The sequence below is a fragment of the Chrysemys picta genome, chromosome 3 (assembly GCF_011386835.1).
Source record: "Chrysemys picta bellii isolate R12L10 chromosome 3, ASM1138683v2, whole genome shotgun sequence".
NCBI classification, from domain to species: Eukaryota; Metazoa; Chordata; order Testudines; family Emydidae; genus Chrysemys; species Chrysemys picta.
Genome location: NC_088793.1, coordinates 143051325 through 143077083, shown reverse-complemented (window position 1 = coordinate 143077083; position 25759 = coordinate 143051325).

The following is a 25759-nucleotide window of genomic DNA, read 5'->3' as shown; positions in this document are numbered from 1 at the left end:
AAAACCCAACCCCGCCTGTGTCAGCGAGTCTCAGAACCCAGGTCAACTGACTTGATCCCGTGGGATTTGTGCAACAGGCCTAAAAATACCAGAATAGATGTTCCCACTTGGGCTGGACCTGAGCGCTGAGACCTACTCTCCTCACCAGGTTTCAAAGCCCAGGCTCTAGCCCGAGCAGGAACATCTACACTATTTTTAGCCCCTTTAGTGGCGGATTAATGATTTTGCCGCCCCCTAGGCCCTGAAATCATTGCCGCCCGCCCGCCCCTGGCCTCGCCCCGACTCCACCCTTTCCCCGCCCCCATTCCAACCCCTTCCCCAAAGTCCTGACCCAACTCCGCCCCCTCCGTGCCCCTATTGGATCCCTTCCCCAAATCCCTGCCCCGGCCCCACCTCTTCCCCCAGCGCGCCGCATTCCCCCAACTCCCCCCTCCCTCCATGCCCCGCGAAATAGCTGTTTCGCAGCGCAAGCGCTGGGAGGGAGGGGAGAGAAAGAGGATGCGGCGGCGCGCTCGCAGAGGAGGCGGAGGTGAGCTGGAGCGGGGGCGCGGGGAGGAGAGCTTCTCCGTGGGTGCTCAAATTTGCCGCCCTGCAAATTTGCTGCCTTAGGCCTAGGCGATAATATGCCGCTGGGTCACCCTATTGCCACCCTTACTTCTGTGCTGCCTTCAGAGCTGGGCATCCAGAGATCGGCAGCTGTTGGCCAGGTGCCCAGCTCTGAAGGCAGCGTCCCGCCAGCAGCAGTACAGAAGTAAGGGAGGCAATACCATACCATGCCGCCCTTACTTCTGCAGTGCTGCCTTTAGAGCTTGGCGGCCAGAGAGTGGTGGCTGCTGACTGAGGGCCCAGCTCTGCAGGCAGCAGCACAGAAGTAAGGGTGGCAATACCATACCATGCCATCCTCGCTACTGCTGGCGATGGCTCTGCCTTCAGAGCTGGGCTCCCAGCCAGCAGTCATCGCCCTCCAGCTGCCCAGCCCTGAAGGCGGCACCACCGCCAGCAGCAGCGCAGAAGTAAGAGTAGCAGTACCCTACAATAACCTTGCAACCACCCTACAACTCCTTTTTGGGTCAAGATCCCTACAATTACAACACCATGAAATTTCAGATTTTAATAGCTGAAATCATGAAATTTACAATTTTTTTAATCCTATGACTGTGAAATTGACCAAAATGGACCATGAATTTAGTAGGGCCCTAGTTATAAAATCTATCTTGATTAAAACTAAACCATTATTTTATCATAAAATAGTTGTGAGCCCTTAAGAAACATTTAAAAAACTTTAGTTAAATAGGTACAAGGCTAGGAAAAGTGGAACGTGTCAAATTAATTGGAGGGTGGTAATGGGTATGAAATTCAGCTTCTGAAACTGTCAAGTATTTCACAAGTAAACTGAGATGACTTAATAGTACATAGTTTTGTGGATTTATGAAAAAGCTGAAGGAAGCACTCTTTTTAGTGGGGATGGAGAGAGGAGCAGATATTGTTAGATAATTTGCACTTAGAGCTAAATCTGATCTTATTTACCCTATGACTTTAATGGGACTTTTGCTGGGTATAAGGACTGCAGTATTTGACGCAAAATCATCTAGCTGTACTTACACCTAGTCTAGGTTACCATGTCTTGCCTTTCACTCTGAACCCTGTCCTACCTCTCACATTCATTTTGATAATTTGTTATGCCCTCTTCTTGCATCTTTGTCTTAAATTAGATTGTGCATTCTTATCTTTCTATATCACCCATCCCAATGGAGAACTGTTACTTCTTGGGGCCTCTGCAGCCTCTGTACTGAATAAGTCATAATAAGAGTGGGTAAAAAGACTCTGTCACATTGATGAGGAGCTGAAGATCAAAAGGTAAATTTAACTTGCTATAACATGTTTTTATAGACTAAAACTTATCCATGTAATCAGTAGCATTCAAAGAATTTATAGAGAAGAATTTACAGAGGAAAATTACTCATGTAGGGGTCCCTATTTAAGTAAGCACATTGAAGTCAATAAATCAGACCCCATAATGAGCAAATAATTGAGGTTTTATTCTATATTTTTAATAAAGGTCTATGAAAGAAAGGATAGAGGAAGAATTTAGTAATAACAGCAATGAACTAAGGATCTCCTGGGGGAGTTAGGGTTGATACTGCTCTCAATGGAGTCAGCAGGAGTTTTGTCACCAACTTCAATGAGAGCAGCAGCAGGACTCACTAAGCATTCAAATAAAACAGGGTGGTTTTCACTAGTTGTAATGTTTCATTTGAATGAAGTATAATGTAAACCTATGTAGAATTTCCTTATCTTGTTGGTTTTGTTTGCAGGATATTCTTTGTCTACAAATTTATCTTTTGAACCCCAGCTTTTCTCAGGGCTTACCAAGTACTGCTGGCATAGCTATGTCATCTAGGAAAAATACCATACCCCAACTGACATAGCTATGCTGGCAAAAGCCCCATGCTAGACATAGTTATATCAACAAAAGGTCCTCCTGCCAGCATAGCTTATGCCACTGAGGAGGTGATTTAACAAATAGGAGTTTTCATGCCGATATAAACTGTCTCTCCACTAGGGGGCTTTGCTGGTCTAGCCATATGGATGAAGCATGAGTAGTGTAGACAAATCCTGCAAGTCATTCAGGGCAGGAACTGTCTTCATATATGAAGGCACAGCACCAAGCACAGCAATGCCAACATAAATACCAAATTCATATGCTTTCCTTTCCAAAAACTGCATATTAGGACCAATTGTGCTTGATTCAAGCATCACTACGTTGTCAGGGGTTCTTAGATCTTTTCACAGCATGCACCACATTTTAATACAAAGATTGTCTGGTGGACAACACCTCACCTTGTATTCACTACTGGGGAGGCCACCTTCATTGACGATCACATACAATCCCTGGGACAGCTATAATTGCTTACAGGGGGAAAAATAAAATATTTAATGTATTTTTAGCTCCTTTTAATACAATTCAGCAGCTGGAAATAAGGACCAGAGCCAGTGTTATGGCTAGAGTTCAGCCCCAATTAACTTTAAGTGCATGCTTAAATGCTTTGCCAAATCAGGGCTCAGGTCACTAGCCAGATTTTCATAGCGCACAGTTCAAGAACCTCTGCTACATGTAAAACCTAGACATAGAGCTATAGCTCTATGTTATTTAAACATATATGAAGCCCATTACTTATGCCTGAAACACACGGCATTTCCCAGATGGCATAGATGCATATTTACTGTTATTATGTTTTACAAAATAATTTGAGTTTAACAAATTATTACTGAGTGCCTGAAAAAAGAAAGAAAGAAAGAAGGGAAACAAACAGCAAATTGGAAATTTTCAAAAAGCCATGTAATTGCTTCTAATTGCCATATTACTATTTTGGGATATTTGTTTTCAGCAAAAGTAACTCATTCTTGGTGTGCAGCCTCAAACTAATGCTTGGGAAGCGGCACACAGAACAAAGTATTGTTGCTATCCAAATGGTTGATTTGCAAATCGAGGCAATAAGCAACTGGCAATCAAACCTTAAAGTCTGACTTGTAACATGCATCCAGGATCACAACACTGAGCGGAGCAATGCCTAAATATCTTTAAAAATCTGGGCCTTACAGCCTAAGACTTTTTTTTAAAAATGTGATGCATGCTTCTAAAATGCATAGACATTTTACTTCTAATTCCAGACTCGCTTGTTATTCTTTGAAACTGTCCAAATACCACAGAATACAGCAGGACTACTTATTTACAAATTCTTTATGAGCCTCTGAAATGCCTTTAATATTGCACGTGCTTGTCTTCCCCAGGCCTCCCCATTTGTATAACTGAGTACAATATTGGTTTGTTGGCTCCTTCCGTTCAGATTCAAGCAATGGAATGAATGGCGAGTCAGTCCCAAAACTACTGTACCCATCTATGTGATCATGAGAGACAGTCAAGATGAGACAGTAGCTGCATGTGAGGACTGATCCAATGACCCCTGAAGTCAATCGGAGTTTCCTCATTGATTTCAGCAGGCTTTGGATAAAACCCTTGGATATGCACAATGATCAAGCCAGATTTTCCTGTGTTACAGCAGTTGGACACATCACCACCTGAACAAAGCAGTCCCAAAATAACTGTAGTTGCCCTGGGAAGGTTAAGCCAGTGCATGGGGATCATCTACCAGTGTAGGGCCTGCATAGCAGGCTGGAATAATGGCCAGGGGAATCTCAGATGCCTCATGAGCCCTTTTGGGATGTTAGCAGTTAGCACATGAGAGCAGCCTTCAGGCACCTAATTTACACCAGGGGAAACAGCCAGAGCAGAATCAGGGAATGTAAAGGTGGTGTAAAGCCAGTTTTGAATTCCCCCACACACCCTCTCGAACGGTACTGTGTGCTCCTCAGCTAAAACACCCATTGTGTTTAGCTCTTTAATTCTTTTTTTTTTTTTATTTCACCTCTGCACACCAGTATTTTATACTTCTGTAAGTTATAACATTTATTATGGGGCTTTCTTTTTCCCCCTAGCAACATTTCAACTAGAGCTAATTCCAGTGGTAGGTGGAAAGTATTATTTGGAGTGTGCAGTCTCCATTTTCCTTCCTAACTAATAGCCCTCAGGCTTACACAAACACAGCAGCAGAAGTCTAAGGCCTTTTTGTTCCTCGGTAACAGCATGTCTGGGTGTATAGCTGCTAGCCGTTTCATCTTGTTGTTGTATTTCATAGAGCAGAGTTCTCTGACTCCTTTAGTCCATACATAAATATCCATTTCATTAAAGATGGGGGGGGAACACCCAAAGAAGAATATGAACAGTAGCAGCAGCAGTACTAGCACAGGGCCACTCATCTAATAAAAAAAAATTAAAGCAGAATACTTTCTTGATTAGGTACTTTCAATGAGTCATTGCTTGCTGCAGATGTGCGGGTGGGAGCAGAATCAAGGGTAGAAGAATTTCCTCATCTTTGGCCAACTCCCAACTAGGGAGTTCTATCTCTCAATGCCAGAGAACTGCTGCAATCCATTTTAAGTTGAACTTAAAGGGTCTTTCCTCCTGTGTAGTCACTTATACCTGAGAAAAGTGAGGCAAATGGGGCTTCCATCACTTCCTGTTTGGAAACTATTCCACAAACAAATCTATCACTGTCAAGAAGATTTTCTTGTTCATCTCCCTCCCCCCCCTTAATAGGTCCCAGTCCAGCAAAGCACTCAAGTATGAGCGTAAGGTCCACCAAAATCCGCATTTTCCTAATTGTTCTATAGTATGTCAATAGTTCAAGTTGAGAGCATGTGCTAAAATTTAAGCACACTGTCACAGGGTGGCTGTCCCTATAAGGGCTGATGGGTCTCAGCTGACCTGTGGCATATTTCACTTGCTTCCCCAAATGGGGAAAATGGGTCATGTGACTCAATCAGGCCTCTGGGACAGATACGGAAGAGGCCTGGGTAGAGAGCGAGACTTCAGCAGAGGCTAAGGGCTATAGAGAACTGGGAGAGCCCTGCAGCAGACCCTGAGATAGCAGGGGGGAGAGCTCCAGAGAGCAGGAGGTTCCTGCAGGAGATCCTGAGGCAACAGGGGAGAAAAGACGCTAGGCAGGAAGGCTTGGGAGTGGCTTGATGAAGAGCAGAAAAGACTGAATATGTGAACTACAGACTCTGAAGACTTTATTCTGAATGGATTGTGGCCAAGAAAAAAGCCTGTACTGAGGAGCCCTGAGGCAAGAGAGCCTGCAAGGACTCCCTCAGGCCATGAGAGGGAGCTCTGGAGCCTTGTTACACACATGCTGAAGTGCTTTGCTGAAGCAGGGCCTCTATTTCATCCAATTATTGCAATCATACCTCACTGTGCTTCCCTAAATAAGAGACACATCCTTCAAATACTTGTTGACTGTTATAACCCATAGTAGTCACTGTAGCCAAGCTAGTGACCATGGTGATACTGCTGTTGCAACATAGGAAGTGTGTGACCACTGGAACCATGCTCTCAACTGCAGACTACGGGGGGCCTCTCTCCTGTGACCAGCCATTGCTGCTCAGGGGCTGGGTTCATCGTTACCCATTGCTTTCCTACCGCTCCTATTTATGCCTTTTTTGTTTTGGTTTACTCTATTGGGCACAAGGATGGGCAGGTAGTCTGGACAGCTATGCAGTCCTCACCACTATTGGTGTTATGGTCTCCTGTTGTACCTCCTGGGTACAGCATGTGAGTTTTCAAATCCTTTTTAACTACTTGGTTTTTCAAAGAAATCTAATGAGGTAACTGTACACACAGTAATCCTGGGTTTTCCGTACGTGCCTTGGAAAATTTAGTACTAGGGTAAAATTTTTCAAAAGTGACTATTAATAAAACAGCATTTTATTCTATTTCAAAACTATACTCTTATGGTAAATATTCATATAGGACCCCATTAAAAGCCAACTGAATTTAACAGAAGATCATCTTTGACTTAAATGGTCTTTGGAAACAGGGCTATCTTGCCTCTCTTACTGTATACTCGAGTATTTTGCCAGGAATAGATGTCTGGCTAATTGTTCAGTAGTTTCCTGATTTCTCTCTCTGAATAGCAGTACCTGATCACCTTGATCTTTTGGTGTCACCTCTTGACTTCCACAACTTATTGAAAATTATTTCCAGAGATTCTGAAGCCTTTTTTATACATGCTTTTCAAACTCTCAAGTGCGTTTTTGTCCAGAGTAGGTCTGGGTGGGAAATGGTTTTTATGTCCTGAAAGAATTTTCAACATCTAAGAAAAAAAATCCAATCTGGATTTGGACAAAAATCAAATGTCAAATTTTTTGAGAAACAAAAGTAAAAAAAAAATTGGTTTGGATCAATCAAAACATTTTGGTTTGCTAATTTTGAAATATTTTGCCCTTTTTTCAGTAAAATGTTGAGGGGAAAAAAGGCATTTCAAAATGAAATACCAATGTTTTCATTTAGAAAATATCAAAATGGGCCATTTTTTGAGTCAGGAAATTTGTCATAGTCAACATTTTTTTGCAAACAGTTTTGACCACCCTTCATTACAGTGACCAACACCACCACTGACTCTCATCTCTTGTTTGGGCTTTTGGCTTCTCCCCTTGTGTGTGACCACCACAGTGTGATGGTAAGTCACTACCAGTGGACACCTTGTGTGAATGTGTGTGTGGGGCGGGGAAGGACTCAGTGTAGACTCCTGAAACTTGTCACACCTCAGCACCTCTCCTTTCAGATTGCAGAATTCTCTTTAGCGACATCTGTGTGAAATTAGTCACACAACAGTAATAATAATACTGCCTTTCTCCCCACCTTTGCCTGTTTAGAGTATCAAGTGCTTAACATACCTAATAAAAAGCAATGTCTGAAGCTATGCATGCTAGCATAGCTGTAATGAATATTATCTCAAGACTGTTGATTTGAAGCAAAAATTCATTGTAAAGCACTCAATGTTACACATTTTAAAATGAAGTACTGAAAACAAGGTAGATATGCTATACAAATTCTCACACTTTAGACTCTAGTGTATCCAGTTCTCATCTGAGATGCTGTCAAAAGGCTGAGTCCCCATAATTATTCTCTTCAGGAGCAAGTACTGTGTATGCTATCAGCACATATGAAGAGTGGTAGGCATTGCAAAAGATAGAGCTGTCATGACAATAACAAGCAAGGCTGAAGTGAAATCAATTATATTAGAGCGAGGGAGCACTGAGGTTCAATTTATAGGTATTCCTTTAACCTCTTGATCACCGGTTCATATCCAGCACAGGTCAGAAATTATCAAGATATCTGACACATGGTCTTCTATTGTTGTCACCGAGGGCAAAGTCCTACAGTTACTTTTACACATGCAGGGGGGCCAGCACGGAAATGGCTGTGCAGTAGGCCCAGGAGCTGTCCTAGTAGCACAGAACAAGCTAGCTCTGGGGAAACTGGGGAAGGATGTGCTAAGGGCACTTTACTGGGCCTTTAAAAGAAATATTGGGCACTTCCTCCTAGGCCTTACTGCCAAAAGAAGCAGGCACAGTGGGAGGCCAAGCTTCTACGCACACTCTCAAGCCAGCAGAGCTCTGTCAAGCTACACAGAGTTAAACAGGCCTGTTACCTGTTTTTTCAGGGGTGCACTGGGTTGGAAGAGGCTCCCCTAGTGCATCTGAACAGAAATTTGTTCTAGATATTTTTCAAGTGGGGCAAACTAAAATAATCTAGGGAATTCCTTATGCATGTTCCAGGCCAATCTTACGGGCCTTATTCAGGCACAACTCCCCATGAAAGGGAGTTTTTGCTTAATTAAGGACTGAGTGAGAACTGAAGGATTTGGCCAATATCATATACACCATCTATCCACATGATATGAATCATATTTACACTGTTTTTCAAATTCAATCAGAACAACATAATACAATAACATTGAAAACCTGTATGACTGAATGGAAGATTTGGTGAAAGTGTTGAAACCTTAGCGAGAATTGTATAGGAAACAGAAAAGTGGGTAGATTGGAAAACAGTATATAAGATAGCTATTAATTACAGGCATGATGCAAAAACAAAATCAATGGAAATATTTGTTTTGTGTGCACAGTGAAATCAACATTTACCATTATAAATCTAATCCTTCCAAGCCTATTTATAAATAAAGGACCATGATTCAAGTTGAGGTCCAGTCTTGGCCAAATTTTGGTGGGAGAAGAGGTTCAGATCCAGTTTTTCGGTTTGGGGTCCATTTTTGTTAATCCACACATCTGGCTAAATTCAGCCCTAGAGCAAGCAGATGCTACATACCTGAAGTCAATGGAGTGTAACCAATTCTTCATCCCAGCATCTCTGAAGTATGTCTAGTCTCTATGATGCACACAGAAGAAGCCTGTAGGTTGTTCCCAAATCCCTATTTCCCATGCAACCTGGCAGAAGTGTCCATTTTTCATGAGAAGCCAATTTTCTCCTGTCAAGTGAATATAATTTTAGCAAGATTAGTATGGAAGGAAGGTGATACTGCTTGGGCTTGTACTGCTGCTCAGCATTTATTCCCTCCTGCTGCCCCATGCATTGTTTCCCTCTCAAATTAGCTGATTTAAAAGCAAAATACTATCAAGTTCAATATATACTAAGTTCAGCACATCACTGTGTCTTACTTGCTAATGATATCGTTCTAAAGCAGTTGTACACTGTATTTACATAGATTTTTCTACTCAGTTTATTCAGGATGAAAACACAAGAAATATTTTCTTAAAGTATTGTAGGTACTCCCAAAGTCCTGTTCAGGAATATGAAGGTAAATCCTCAGGACATGACACCTCCCAAGGGGAATCTTATTACTACTGTAAAGAGTGTTAAATATTAGTGCCAATTATTGTGAACTTTGCATGAAATAACCCCCTCCTCCAACTTGTACTGCATTCCAACCACACAGACCCCTACTTATCTTCTCCCAAGACATCCTAGGCTGGCAACCAAACCAAGAGATTTTGTTCATTCAAGCAAGAGGGAGGGAGTGGTTCTGACAAGGTGGTATTCCACATCCTTACATGAAGGACACAAAGCAGCATAATCTGGAGCTTTCATTGTGGCTTGCATTGAATTGAATAATATTCTCCTTGAGCTGGCAGGCGCTTGATTCCAACAGAGTGTCCAGGGAGAGGGGACATCCCATGGAAGTAGCAGAGATGGCAATAAGCAGAAATCCAAGGGGCAGCAGGAAGATCCATGCCTTCAGATGGTCAAGAGGTCAGACCTGGGAGGGAGCTGAGCAATAAAGATGAAGAGGGGCAGAGTGAAAGGAGGGATAGGTCAAAGTAGGCAAGTGGTAACTAATGCCTCAGACTAAAGACCAGTGTGGGGCAGGACAAGAGCAGAGACCAAGAGCAATAAATGGAAGCTGCAGGTGCACAGAGAATGAGGTGTCACTGTTCCCTTCCACCACAAAAGACTAATGATGTAATTACTTAGATAGTCACCAGTGACCCAAGAGCTGAAAGAGGGGCTGGATTTGGAGAACATTAACTGTGAAGACAAGGAAATCTCACATTTTGATCTCAACAAGATAGGAGACTGTGGTGCATCATGGGAGATGTAGCCCAATCTGTCAGCCCAGCCTATAGAGGAAAATGGGACCAGGAGGCACGTGAACTACGGCTCCCATAAAGTAGCACAACAGCATTTCCTAATAAATATATTTCAGTTTTTGGCTGAAATATTTAGCTGAACAAATTTTCTACCGGGTTGGGTGGGGGAATTTCCATCCAGCTCTAGTGACTTGTATGGCTTCCATTACTATACTACAGGGATGTCTAGGGGTTAAAAAGGGAGACTTCCTGGAGCATATCGGGCAGTAATACAATATGCTTTTTCTTTGTGCATTGGATAATCAGAACACCTTTCATATATGCCCACGTGAAAGATCAATGGCACACTTCCTTCACAGGGAAAATGTGCACACTGTACTATAGTAACTATCTTTTAAAAAACTACTATTGTAGATTTTAATGGAGCTACAGTTGATCTGCAGCAAACCAGGAGTTATGTTTAACAAAATATATTTTGGGTGTTCCTAAAAATCTAAATGATTCTCTAAGAGCTTCTTAATCCTGAATTAGAAAGAGGTTTTGTGAAATGGGACACTCCAGGCTGCTATATTTGAGGCACCTTTGAAAGAAAATGTATTATAACTGTTTTTCTATTTTAATGGATCATGCCACTAGATCAGGAGAGTACTGTGCTGGCAATACGTAAAACATCAAAAGAAGCAGTAAATGAGCATTGCCACTAAAGCTTACCTATAATTGGATAATTTTGGAGCTACATCTCTATCAGTCAAAAAACATAAAAGCAAATCTCTTATTGGAAGATTTTTAAGGACGGAGTTAAGGGGTTGAAAATGTATGCAGAAACTGCTAAATGATGAAGATGAGTCACTTAAGACCCTTCTTCCTACGCATTTTCCCCCTGATGTCATGCTATTTAATTATCTCTGAGTGGAATTTCCTGAAGATTCAGTAGTTAATTTTGAATTGTTTTGCTAAAAAATATCTGAACCTTTGAGAACTGTCAGATCTCTGCAAAGTTTCTAAACTTCATCAGAAAGCTGATGGATGTGTAGAGCAATGAAGTCAATAAGACTCTTTTTCTGTTGGCATCCTTAAAGTAGTGCTGGCATACAGTGGGAGCCAGTGGACCCATATGTTTATATATTGTATTGTCTTGTGTTTGATTATATTGCATGCATTTTCTTTACATCTCTAACTAGGATAAGATACAGTTACTGTAGCAGATAAAATGTATTATTAACAGTACTTTTTCACATATTAATGTGCAAAAATACTTTATTAAAAATAAACAAAACCTAAATTCCCAGACACAATATTGGTTGCAGACAACATTGTAAATATATGTCCATTAAATTCATGGAGCATTATGAGAACCTTTTGGGTTAAAAAAGTGACCCACAGGATTCTGAGAGTCAGTATACTTATAGATAAGGTTTCCAAGTACTTTAATTCTGATTCTATATCAATGCCCCATCTCTATCTCCTCACCCAGCATTCCCTCACACCTCAGTCCCACAAATAACATATTGTCACTGTCACTATTAGTAAAGAGATAAAGCAACCGAGCTACTGGAAATGGAACAGTATAGGTGTTGCAGGACTCTTGGCTCTGGTTAATACTAAAAATACCAATTGCCACCATACAAGAGATACAGATCTCTTACTGCTAATGACATAGGAGCTACCCTCCCAAACGCAGAACATACTCCACTGCAACCACCACAGCAAGACACCTCAAACATCATCCTTTACATCCCTCTCCCCACATATAGTCTAGAGGAGAAAACTCTCCTAGGTTCCATTCAACCATGAGTCAGGAAGCAGTCTCCCTCATTCATTTGGAATATCATAGGTTGATTGGAATAGCCCAAATATTTGTACCCTCCATATATGACTCAGAGGGTTGATCATAAACAGGTTGACTGTGGATGGAAATATGAGGACAGAGCGAAGGGTGGTTGTTTTTGTGTGTGTAAATTTAACTCTGAATTCTGTGACTCGTGTGGGAAACTTTAACTATTACAGATACTTCCTGATTCTATCCCAACTTAAAGCAGAAAATGCCAAAAGCTATGTGAGATGGCACATACTAATAGACCTTACAGACTAGTTTTGCATATAATACAGATGACTTGGATAAGCATCCAAAGTTATGCATGCTTATCCAAAGCAAACGCAAACTCTCAACCTTTTCAGATTTGTTCTCTATTAAAATTTCCTTTGCCATGCCTGGCACATGAACTTCCTGCTTGCAAACTGAAAATGACCTTTCAAAGTGGTAACCTACTGGTAATGTTCAAAAGCAGATATATTTAGCTATACTGGATACTCTCTAGGGGGGGCAAAAGGGACAAAAGTGCAGACAACTGAAAGGAAATAAAGTAACCTGGGAATACACGCTTGTCAGAACCAGAAAGTTGGGAAATATATTTGTCTAGATAGCTCAACAATTCAATGAAAATAATTGCAATTTAGAAAAAAACCTTACATTTTTGAAAAAGCCGTCAAGACTTAGTGTCCACAAATGACCGGCTGAGCTTGTAAGGATTTCATCCCGTTTAACATTTACCTAGCACTATGCATAGTATGGCAGTTTCTATTACAATTCAGACACATTAGTCTAAAGTGTACAAAATAACAAAGAGAAAATGACAGTGATCATGATGGAATGGGGATAAGTGATAAAAGAAAAAAATCACTGTACATATATAATTTTCCCTTTTTTAGCACCTTGTCTCTAAGCCATACTTCATTTAAGATTTCTCTGCCTGGTTTGATGTGAAGTATCTAATTTATTCAACACCAACATTTTTGTAAGATTTATTTTGTTGTTTTGCAAGTCAAGTGCAATCTTGCAACTCCATGTCTTACTCATAAATGAAAAAAAAAATCTGTGTTTACTGGAGCAGTGATCAAAACATGAACATTAGATGCCACATCTAGTTTAAAGCATAAATATGAATGCCCAATTTACCTAAAATCAAATCACTCAGCCAGAAGGCACAACATCAAGGAGTTGTGATTAGAGCTGACAATCAAGCACAAGGCACATGAAAGGACAGTCAACAAAGCAACGGAAACTTACTTCATTTAATGCACCAGACTATACTGACTGCAGCAATAACAGTATTTCCTCATTCTTCTGAGAGGTAATAGAGATCAGCAAAGGTAGAATGCAAAGAGCCAGTTGGAAGTTGAATGGCCTATATGACTTGCAAACATCTGTTTAACTCATGTTTCTCAACTCTGTAACAGCAAGATATAGGGAATTGGATATTTCAGTTTTTCTAGATTTCAGTCCCCCAAAGTCTCTTCAAAACAGTCAAGTGACTAGAAGAGGTCTTTTTTTAAATTGAACACTGATGTACTGCCTAGCCATTTCATTGTGGTCAATGATTACCATGTACTCAACAAATTAAATTACTAAAGAGAACTAAGGAAAAAAACATTCAAAACTCTAATACTTTGTTCAAAGTTTTAGGGACCACAAATGGGGTCAGCAATTCTGCGTGTAATGTTTAGTGTGTGCTTTAAACCAAAGAAGATATAGGCAGATATAGGCAGAGGGTCACTTTTTTTTGCTTCTTTTTAATAATGGTAATATTTACATTCTGTAGCCCCTTTCATATGAGGGTCTTAAAGCATTTTTTAAACAAATTCATGAAGCTTCACAATGTTGCACTGAAGTTGGTATTATCAACCCTTTTTATATATGGGTGAACTGAAACACAGAGAAAAACCTAGTAAGACCCTTTGTGTAGACAATCTTTAATCGTGGTAAGGAGCAGTTTCTAAATCAAGGAACATGTTACAAGACTTCTCTGTCTCTCTGCTATCGCTTAGCCCCATGGTTAGGAACTCTTGGAAGATGAAGACCCAGGTCCACATCTTTACTCCACATCTGACAGGAAAATTGAACCCAGGCCTTCCACATCTGAGGTGAGTGCCCTAACTACTTATCAACCCTTTTTATATATGGGTGAACTGAAACAGAGAAAAACCTAGTAAGACCCTTTGTGTAGACAATCTTTAATCGTGGTAAGGAGCAGTTTCTAAATCAAGGAACATGTTACAAGACTTCTCTGTCTCTCTGCTACCGCTTAGCCCCATGGTTAGGAACTCTTGGAAGATGAAGACCCAGGTCCACATCTTTACTGCACATCTGACAGGAAAATTGAACCCAGGCCTTCCACATCTGAGGTGAGTGCCCTAACTACTGGGTCAAAGTTATAATGGAGAAAGTACCACCTCCTCCTACTATGGCCCAGTGTATGAACCTAGCCTTTAAAAAAAAACAAAAACAAAAAAAACAAAAAACTCAAATGGTTCCAGGTAAAACAGAATGTTTTGTTCAACCTAATTGGACTTGTGAATTCACTAGATTTTTTTTTTTGCATTTTTTTCCATTTCAATTTGACTGGAACAGTTTGTTGTTGCTCTGTGTTGGATGTTTATTTGTTTGTGGGTTTGGGTTTGGTTAGGTTTGGGAGATTTTTTGGAACTGCCAGTGAACTGAAAAATCTGTTGTTCTCCCAGCTCTCTGTCCTGAATGCATGTGTAGGCTCCACCCCACCCTTCCATCCACCACATTCATCTCAAGCTTTGGACCACCTCTTGGATAAAGTGGAATGTCTTCCCTTAACTCCTGCTTTGTGAAATATAGCAGGCTCCTTTTTCATGTTATCATTAAGAATTTCCTTTCCCTTCACTTATTAGATGATCACTTCTAAAGAGCCTTTGAAAAAGCTGCATTATACAAAAATAATTACCCTCTAATTTACAAACAATAATTCACCCCAGATAAACTTCATACATTCGCCTCTTGTTCAAAAGATGCATTCTTCATCCCATCTTTGCATAATGATTGCCCCTTTTCCATGGACTTCTTTTGAGTAGGGAATTTTGAGTGTTTTCAGACACTGGCCTAATGGTCCGTGCCCTGTGGAAACCCATCCTACCCAGAGTGAGATTTAATTAAAACAACAGCAATATTTCAATTTCTTATGGAATACAGTGTGGAGGGGGGAGAAATCATGTATCTTTGCCACACTAACCATCCCGACATAGTTCCTACACAGATCAGGGGTCAAAGCAAGTTTCACACACTTAGGCCTCATACAACTGAATGGTATGATAGCTACAGATTGTAAGGAATCCCCAGTCCACCCAGCATTTACAGAAATTGGGTGGAACCATGCATATACTTAGGCACTGGAATCCACAAAAAGAGCAAGACGAAAGGTGAGTTGTAAAGATAAAGTGACTGGTACAGCCCCAAATATTGGGCTTAAATATTGAGTGGTTAAAGTTATGCCTCTAAATCCAAGCTTTAATGGGACATCAGCACCTTTGAAAATCAGACTATTGGCATAGCTTCCTAAATATAGATTACAGGTGGCTAACTTTAAGTACACAACTAGAAAACATTGGACTGACTGGCCCAAGGTCACAAAAGAAATTAATGACAGAGAAGGGATTAGAACAAGGACTCCTCAGTCCTTCTCCTCCTATTCTCTAACAGATCACAACTTTCCAGAAATTGAATGTGCCATTTGCATGACATTAAATCATCATAATAAAATGTGAATCCAATACCTTTAACAGCTTCATTTCAAAAACTGCTTATCATATATTAAATACCAGTATTTCAATGCTAATTAGCAAATGCTATTAAAAAAAACCATTCATTTTCTGTGGGAGACTATGAACCTCACATTGACATGTTGTATTCCAATTCATTAATGAGGCCTGATTAATTAAATCCATACCATTCCTCTGCACAGACAGAACTAAACTATACAATGCTCTGATGAACAATTGCCATTAATTTTAGTTCATAGGTTGTGAAGGAATGATCTAAGTAGGTACTTTCATTAACAAAACTTTTATGAGTGAAATTCAGGTTGGTTATAGTGTTTACCAGCCAAGAGATTTGAACTAATGGATCTTCTGTGTGCTGAACTCTGATTTGTAGTTTATATGAGGGTGGGCAATGTTTGCACTGAAGGAAAGATCACTTAAACCTGTTGGAGAAATGATAAAACTACTTTAACTCACTTGTGTGGTTCATTTTTCTTTCACAAAAGAATTTTTGGAATCTAAACATTGTAGAACAGGAAGCCTTTAGAAGGAGATGTTTTCTACATTTTAGAAATACTTCTGCTGTAAAGCGTTCATTATGCACTATACACAGAATCATTACTATGTTAAAATAGGGCAAATAATCCAGATCTATGGACCTGAATATTCCTGTTTCTTCCAAATATCTCTTTACTTGATATATTAATATACAATTAGGCCTAAATCTGAAAAGTGATCACTGATTTTGGTTGTTTTCATTTTCTGGGTGTCCAGCTTGAGACACCTCTAACCAGACTTTTCAGAGGTGCTAAGCACTCAACTCCAGCTAAGGACAATGAGCGCTACCGATACATAGTGTCCCTGAAAATCAGGCACAAGATGGACACAAAAAACAAAGTACCCAAGATCAGCAGCTGCTTTTTAAACTTTAGGGCCAAGTGGATAAGCCTGTAGGAAATATAATTGAATGAATGCTGTAGGGCTTGGTTCAGGAAGTATAAATTAATCTGTCCCCGCAAAGCCCATTTGGATAGGGCCAGTTCCTACAGATTTCTTGACAGTGCATGTTGTAAGGAATCCAGATCACCAGAGGGAACACACACACTCCTTCTTCTCTCAGCTCTCCCTTTTCCAGAACCTAAGAGATTCTTGCATCAATGTTGCTAATGTCAGTGGTCTAGCACCCTCTTCCTGAGTCTTAAATCTTCAGACTTAAGACTCAGGAAGAGGGTGCTAGACCACTGCACCCTCTTCTGCTGCCTGCTGAGACACTAGATAAAAGCCATTATTCCCAGACTCCTCTCACACAAGTTCTCCAAAAGGACTTGTGTGAGAGAAGGAAAGAGGACAAGCATCTCTTGCCTTCTTCTCCTATGAGCAGCAGGAACCACCCATCTTCTGCTGCCTGCTGAGACACTAGATAAAAGCCATTATTCCCAGACTCCTCTCACACAAGTTCTCCAAAAGGACTTGTGTGAGAGAAGGAAAGAGGACAAGCATCTCTTGCCTTCTTCTCCTATGAGCAGCAGGAACAGGGAAAGTACTGCTCTTTTGACACTAACAAACCACGTATCAAGGGCAATAGTAATCCATAAATCCTTGCATGATAGTTAAGGGACTTCTTAGCAACCATCCTGCAGGAAATCCCGTGCAAGCTGGATAAAGATTGCAAGTTGAAGAACTTATGCTCTAGGAATTATTTTGGGAAATTCTATTGCTTGTATTATGTAAAACATCAGACTAGATTATCTCATAGACTTTAAAGTCAGAATTGGCCATCGTGATTATCTAATCTGACCTACTGCACATTGCAGACCACAGAATCTCACCCATCCACTCTTGTAACAGACCCCTAACCTCTAGTTGAGTTACTGAAGTCCTCAAATCATGGTTTAAAGACTTCAAGTTATAGAGAATTCACTCTTTACACTAGTTTAAACTTGCAAGTGACCTGTGCCCCATGCTGCAGAGGAAGGTGAAAACTCCCCAGGGTCTCTGCCAACCTAACTGGGGGTAAATTTCTTCCCAACCCCAAATATGGCAATCAGTTAGAACCCTGTGCATGTGGGCAAGACCCACCAGACAGATATCTGGGAAAGAATTCTCGGTAGTAACTCAGAGCCCTCCCAGCCTCGGGTCCCATCTCCAGCTGTTGGGGATTTTTGCTACTGGCAGTCACCAATGGACCACATGCCATCATACGCAGTCCCATATTATCATCCCCTCCAGAAACTTATCAAGCTCAGTCTTGAAGCCAATTAGGTGTTTTGCCCCCACTGCTCCCCTTGGAAGGGTGTTCCAGAAATCATAATAGTCCTTTCTGGCCTGTAATCTATTAGTCGATGACTCACATACTACCACTAGGTGGAAACCACAGATACTATTACACTGAATAGAGAGAAAACAGTAAAAGCCAGATTCAGCAATCCTTTCTCATGTTGATTAGCACCAAGTTGTTTCCTTGAAACCAATGGGACTACTCATGTGAGTAAATTCTACTCAAGAATAGTAAGATTGCAGAGTCTGGCTCCTGTGTAACTACTGTAGAGCTCTTTTCTTTTACTGTTTCATTAGGGGACACAAGAGTCTGATCAGTCAACCATTAACAAATAAAGTATCAGTGTTAGTTTGTAGCCGTGTTAGTCTGGATCTGTAAAAAGCAACAAAGAGTCCTGTGACACCTTATAGACTAACAAATGTATTGGAGCATAAGCTTTCATGGGTTAATACGTGCCAATATTCCCTGTGGCAACAAAAGAATGGCAGAGTGAGAGTCTCCATAGATCTTAAGTGGCTGAGTGAGGCAATAAAGTGAAAAATGAAAGCTTCCGACATTAGATAATAATATTGTTCTTGAATTAGCTGAAGCTTGCATTTTTTGTCTACCTTACATTTTCAAGGGGTTATTGGCAGCAAACTACTCCCTTGAAGGCTTCAGATCATGACTAGAGGTTTTTGGAATACATGATGTCAAGCTGTCTGGAGTAGCTCAGGTGCATGAGTACCAAGCTCAGGGCAGACTGTTAAGAAGCAGGGCACACACCCCAAATTGCCTGTGAGTTCTATACTTAGATTTTATCAAGTGTGAACTCCTCAGGCACTACAACAGCCTCCACATGGAGTCACAGACAGTCCCCTTGCATACTTTACACCAAAAATCACAACAATATTCAGGTTAATCCCATTCCCAAAGAACTGTCACTTATCCCAGGCCAATTGCACCTTTAAATCCTATAACAATGAAAACACTTATCACCAATCCTATAATGAATTAAGTAAAGATTTATTAACCAAGAAAAAGAAATAAAAGTTATTTTCAAGTTTAAAGCAGGTAAACATGCAAACACAAATGAGTTGCAGTCTTCGGTTCCAAAAGGGAATAGAGGCTGCTGTACTATGCAAGCTCTGTAAATCCTCTACGGCTAACCCAGGTAAAGCAGCTGTTGCTCCCTTACCTATGCTTAGATATCTTGGCCTCCCACACTCCAAGCAGCATAGAGCTCCAGTTTCTTCCTGTCAGGGATTTTTATTTTTTCCCCCAAAGCTCAAGCTGATGGGACGAGTTCTTGTGCACATCTCCTCTTCATGGTGGGGGAGAATCAACAAACTTTTGTCTCCTCTGATGTTCCACAATGGTCTTGTCTGGTGGGCCTTCTTTTGTTGGCAGGAGGTTGTCGCAGGAAGTGTTAACTAGTATTTCACACTTTGGTAATGCTGCTCTCCTTACTTTGGGGGGGGTTTATAGTTTCAGTGCAAACACTTTAAATATTACCTTATAACAGGGATCAGCAACCTTTGGCATGCAGCTCGCCAGGGTAACTACCCTGGCAGGCCGGGCCAGTTTGTTTACCTGCCGTGTCCTCAGGTTCGGCCGATCGCGGCTCCCACTGGCTGCAGTTCGCCACTCCAGGCCAATGGGGGCGGCAGGAAGCAGTGGCCAGCACATCCCTCGGCCCGCGCCACTTCCCGCCGCCCCCATTGGCCTGGAGCGGCAAACCATGGCCAGTGGGAGCCACGATCAGCTGAACCTGCGGATGCAGCAGGTAAACAAACTGGCCTGGCCTGCCAGGGGGCTTACCCTGGCGAGCCACATGCCAAAGGTTGCTGATCCCTGCCTTATAACATGGGATACAGATATTATAAGTGAGATTAATGCAGGCAGCAACTTACAAGCATTTCATAAAGTCTAAGCGCATTTTTATAAATCGAATACCTCTTTTACCCATACTAACACACCAGTGAGCCAGCCTTGTTTCCAGCTATGCATTTGTTAATACTGAGTGAGGCTTGCAACCTTGGCATGAGCTGGCACCAGGTCTGCCAGCATCACATATGCTTTAGTCAAACACAAACTATGGTTCTCGGTACAAGAGAAACCAGATGAAATGTTTTGGCCTGTGTTTACAGAAGGTCAGACTGGATGATCTAATGGTCCGTTCTGGCCCTAAAGTATATATATCATTTGCATTAGAACTGGCATTCCGTTGGAAGACCTGCAGTGGTGAATGCCAGTGGAAGGAGTTCACATATAGGTGAAGATCTGACGCAGCAACATGGCGAAGGGTTTCTTACACTTAGATTTTGCCCCACAACATTAACTGAAGCACAAAACAAATATGCTAGGATTGAGAGAGACTGCATATCAGGGAGGGGAAGGAGTTGTGTGCAATCTACCTACTTCCTTCATGGATTCAAACCACTCTCTGTAATAAACAACAAACTTTTGGTGCCATCAGTCAAAAGTCAAGATATAAATCACCCCTCCAATGTCTACACCTAGTGATGACATTAATAAGATTAAGAACTAGGGTGCAGCCCATTCCAGGGAAAGGTCTGTTTTTTGCCAATCTATTTATAAGGCCTCCTATACCAGAAATATCCAAATCAGGAACTGGTGATGATATGCATATACAAATATATACACACACAAACTCGATATACTCGATGGTGAAACATCTTATCAGACTTTTACCATATTGTGGTGCAGCCTTGCTGAGAACCCCACCCCCAACTTTATGTGAAATATTTAAAGTTCTTTGGAGTTTCCTTTCTTTTCCTACATAAGTTTGGGCATGTGACTGCTCTTAATAAGGTGAAGGCACAATTACTGTCAGGGCCTCTGTGTTACGATTCTTTCTTTTCCATACGTACGAGGCAAGTCTCAAAGGAACTATACAGCACTACCACCGTCTTGTCTCAGTTAAACAAGCCAAGTGCATGGGGGCGGGGGTAGAGAGGGGAGGGATAATGCATGTGCATGATGATTGTATTCCATTGTGGTTATTGAAATCATACTTATTTGGGGGATTATTATGCTCCAATATGCATGTGAAAGCCATGAGTGATGACATTCAATGACGCAGAGGGATAAGCTGCAATGACATCTGCTGCACTGCTAGGAGGTAACTAATAACCACAACCTGTGAATAGAGAAAGAAACCCTTAAAAATGACTGCTGACAAACACAATGAAAAAGATGCATGGATTTTGTGCTTCAATGGTGCTCATCTCTTGTGGAGTGGATTGCTTGTCATTATGTTACTGTGACATGAAAATGGCATTCTGCTTTTTCAGAGGTATCTGCTGAGTGAATGTCAGAGACACTCTTCCAGGGAAAACAGTAAACACGAATCATACACCCACTGAACTTTCAGGGGTTTTAGTCCTTCATTCCTGCAATGTTTCAGGGAAACAGAATGCCTTTAGAACCTAACAAAAGGGATATCAACTTATCAACACTACAATCCAGGAGGTAAATCATATGGCTGTGAAGTAAAAGCCACTTTTAAATCAAATAATCTGGATTCATAGAATCATAGAATCATAGAATCATAGATTATAGGACTGGAAGGGACCTCGAGAGGTCATCGAGTCCAGTCCCCTGCCCGCATGGCAGGACCAAATACTGTCTAGACCATCCCTGATAGACATTTATCTAACCTACTCTTAAATATCTCCAGAGACGGAGATTCCACAACCTCCCTAGGCAATTTATTCCAGTGTTTAACCACCCTGACTGTTAGGAACTTTTTCCTAATGTCCAACCTAGACCTCCCTTGCTGCAGTTTAAACCCATTGTTTCTGGTTCTATCCTTAGAGGCTAAGGTGAACAAGTTCTCTCCCTCCTCCTCATGACACCCTTTTAGATACCTGTAAACTGCTATCATGTCCCCTCTCAGTCTTCTCTTCTCCAAACTAAACAAACCCAGTTCTTTCAGCCTTCCTTCATAGGTCATGTTCTCAAGACCTTTAATCATTCTTGTTGCTCTTCTTTGGACCCTTTCCAATTTCTCCACATCTTTTTTAAAATGCGGCGCCCAGAACTGGACACAATACTCCAGCTGAGGCCTAACCAGAGCAGAGTAGAGCGGAAGAATGACTTCTTGTGTCTTGCTCACAACACACCCGTTAATGCATCCCAGAATCATGTTTGCTTTTTTTGCAACAGCATCACACTGTTGACTCATATTTAGCTTGTGGTCCACTATAACCCCTAGATCCCTTTCTGCCGTACTCCTTCCTAGACAGTCTTTTCCCATTCTGTATGTGTGAAATTGATTTTTCCTTCCTAAGTGGAGCACTTTGCATTTGTCTTTGTTAAACTTCATCCTGTTTAACTCAGACCATTTCTCCAATTTGTCCAGATCATTTTGAATTATGACCCTGTCCTCCAAAGCAGTTGCAATCCCTCCCAGTTTGGTATCATCCGCAAACTTAATAAGCGTACTTTCTATGCCAATATCTAAGTCGTTGATGAAGATATTGAACAGAGCCGGTCCCAAAACAGACCCCTGCGGAACCCCACTCGTTACGCCTTTCCAGCAGGATTGGGAACCATTAATAACAACTCTCTGAGTACGGTTATCCAGCCAGTTATGCACCCACCTTATAGTAGCCCCATCTAAATTGTATTTGCCTAGTTTATCGATAAGAATATCATGCGAGACCGTATCAAATGCCTTACTTCTTTATAATCTTATAATCTTTATTCTTTCCAGGTTTTTTACTAAATCAGTGAAGGTTGATATCTCCAGTCTTAAATATTCTTGAATTTCACTCAGGTTACCTGTGGTATCCTCTTTCCAATACCGGGGGGCAGGGGAAGAGAAGACAGAAAAGACACATTGGATCAAATATGAAAAAGAAAGAGGTCCAGGTTCAGGCACAGATGTTATCCAGACCACTAGACCAACATGCAACTGGGATACCTATATTGGGAGGGCACCTTGGAATTGACCTAAAACTAGCACTCTAACCCCCATACTTAAACCTGCTGGGTAATTGTAGAACAGGGCTACAAAATCTAAAAATGGAAATAGTTTTGTTTCATATAAATCCCCACGTTTCTCTGGCACTGTCCCTAGATGCAGTGGAGAAGAGGACTTTAATCCTGAAGCTGCAGAGCCAGCAATTCTTGAGTGAGCCTGAGTTGACACCAGATAAGTAGTTACTGAAAAGTTTCTGCCTCTGAACATAGCTCTTTATCTAAGGCCTTGAGCCAGAGCAGAGATTACCCGAAAAGAATAAGTTATTACAAAAGTGCTCTGTTCCCAGTTTGTCAAGTCAGCCACCTCTGAACTATATAAACTGCTTATGGATTCCCACAGTGGCCAAGGGATTAATTTTGCATCTAAGTTAATAGATGAGCTGTATCGAATCAATCTATATATCTCTATCTATTTTAGGATTTGGTATTGCTACCTATCTATTCTCGTATCCAGCACCTTCGCTACTCTTGTTCAGCTGGGTTACCCTTGGGCTGATATATTTAACCAGAATAAATATGCTGGGACTGGAGTACCAGAAGTGGGCTGCTTGATGCAAGTATATAAGAACATTATTTCATGCGTACAGTTGTATGTACAACAATGCACCTGGATTCTGCTTGTACTTCCTGGTGGTGTGAGCAGCAGCTTCTTTTCCCTAATGATTTATGTTTGAGAATTAGATATCCTGTACAGGTCACTCAGCTGCTAACCATCAAAACTATGTCAAAAAATTACAGAAAAGGCTTTTATGCATATAATTGGCTACTGAAAAAAGCAGAGAAAAGCCCAGCAGTAACAATAAGCAGTGGGATGAATGACTCAAGAGTTCACACATTTCCAAAGAGAGAGAGCACTGATCCAAAAGCTGACACTAGGGGTAGGTCTACACTTGCAGCCGTGGGTGGAGTACAAACACTGCACACCCAGCTAACATAGGTATAAATTGCAATGTAGATGGTGAAACACTGCCTAAGCAAGTAGAAATGCTCCTGAACTCCTAGGGTATATACCCTACGTGGGCTATCTACATGTAGAAAAACTGCCTCCCATGTCTATGCTGCTATTTTTTAGTAGTGCAGTGTCCTGCTGCCTACTGCAGGTGAAAGACTCCAGCAGCAGGGAAAGGCTGAGGCAGCGGGAAAAGGCTCCTCAGTGAGGAGCTGCTAGACCAGAAATCGGCAACCTTTGGCACGCGGCTCGCCAGGGTAAGCCCCCTGGCGGGCCGGGCTAGTTTGTTTACCTGCCGCGTCCGCAGGTTCGGCCGATCGCGGCTCCCACTGGCCGCAGTTCGCCGCTCCAGGCCAAGGGGGCGGTGGGAAGCAGCGGCCAGCATGTCCCTCGGCCTGCACTGCTTCCCGCAGCCCCCATTGGCCTGGAGCGGCGAACCGCGGCCAGTGGGAGCCGCAATCGGCCAAACCTGCGGACGCGGCAGGTAAACAAACTAGCCCGGCCCGCCAGGGGGCTTACCCTGGCGAGCCGCGTGCCAAAGGTTGCCGATCCCTGTGCTAGACTCTTTCCCATTTCCTCCTCTCTGCCAGAGCCTTTCACTGCCACCTATAGCTACATATATCCTACACACTGTCACAAGTGTAGACAAAGTCTAAGGGTAAAAATAAATTGACAAGAAGCTGGAAAGGCAAATTGTGGAAAGGCAAATACATGGTATAATTTGGGGAGGGAAATGGGTCCCACCAGAATGCTTCTTCAGAGCTTGCCTTGCAGATGTTGATTTATTTTGGCTCCCTAGAAATCTGAAGTTTATTCCAGTGCCTGTGACAATGCACTATGTCTATCCAACAGACATCAAATGGAAGAAGGCCAAGAACTGTCCATAGATATTATTCACTATTGTTAGTAATAATATTAACATACCATCTGGAGATATACCTATCTCATAGAACTGGAAGGGACCCTGAAAGGTCATTGAGTCTAGCCCCCTGCCTTCACTAGCAGGACCAAGTACTGATTTTGCCCCAGGTCCCTACGTGGCCCTCTCAAGGTTGGAATTTACAGCCCTGGGTTTAGCAGGCCAATGCTCAAACCACTGAGCTATTCTTCCCCCTGGAAGCCTTACTCTAGAAGCCTTAGTCATGGACCAGGTGCTATACAACCACAAAAAGATGGCTCCTGCCCCAAAGAGCTTGTGAGTATAAGCCAATACACAACAGGTAGATACAGACAGACGGGGGAGTACAAAAAAGAGTGAGACAATATTGGTCAGCGTGATAGGCAGTGGTCTCAGCACACCAGTGGCCTAACTGTTGTCAAGGGTTTTTTTCTAGGCATCATAGCAAAGGAGAGGTTTAAGAACAGATTTGATGGAGGATAATGAGGTAGCTCTGAGAATGTTTACTGGGGTTGGGGTGGGGGTGGTTCTGCAAGCATGAGAGGTAGCCTGGGGGAAAGTATGAAGGTGCTTGTTTGAAAATTTTAACAAGCGGAGAGTAGAGGTTGGCATCAGTGTCTGGTAGATTGCAGGAGTCAACATCTCACTAGTGGGAATAAGTTGTGAAGGACCTGGAAAGCAAAGACCAGCAGCTTATGTTTAATGTGGTGGAGAAGGGAGATCCAGTGCTGAGGTGCAAAGACAGGAATGATGTGGTCAAAGTGATGGCCAAGGGAAATGACCTTTGTAGCAGTATTTTGAATGGAGATGAGCAAGGCAAGATTGTATTTGTTAAGATCAGAGAAAAGGATGTTGCGGTAATTGACACACAGTAGGATGACAGCTGGATGAGAAATAAATGATATTTCTCATGTAGAGCTAAACACAAATGCTGAGAAATTTGTGCCAATTAATGCTCAGCATGATGATGTCCAGAAGCAGGGTCCAGGAATCCTTGAATTTATTGAGGCAATGCTAGAGCCTAATCATAATCCAGCCATAGCAGTGAGTGCTAGACCCTATTTGCCATAAG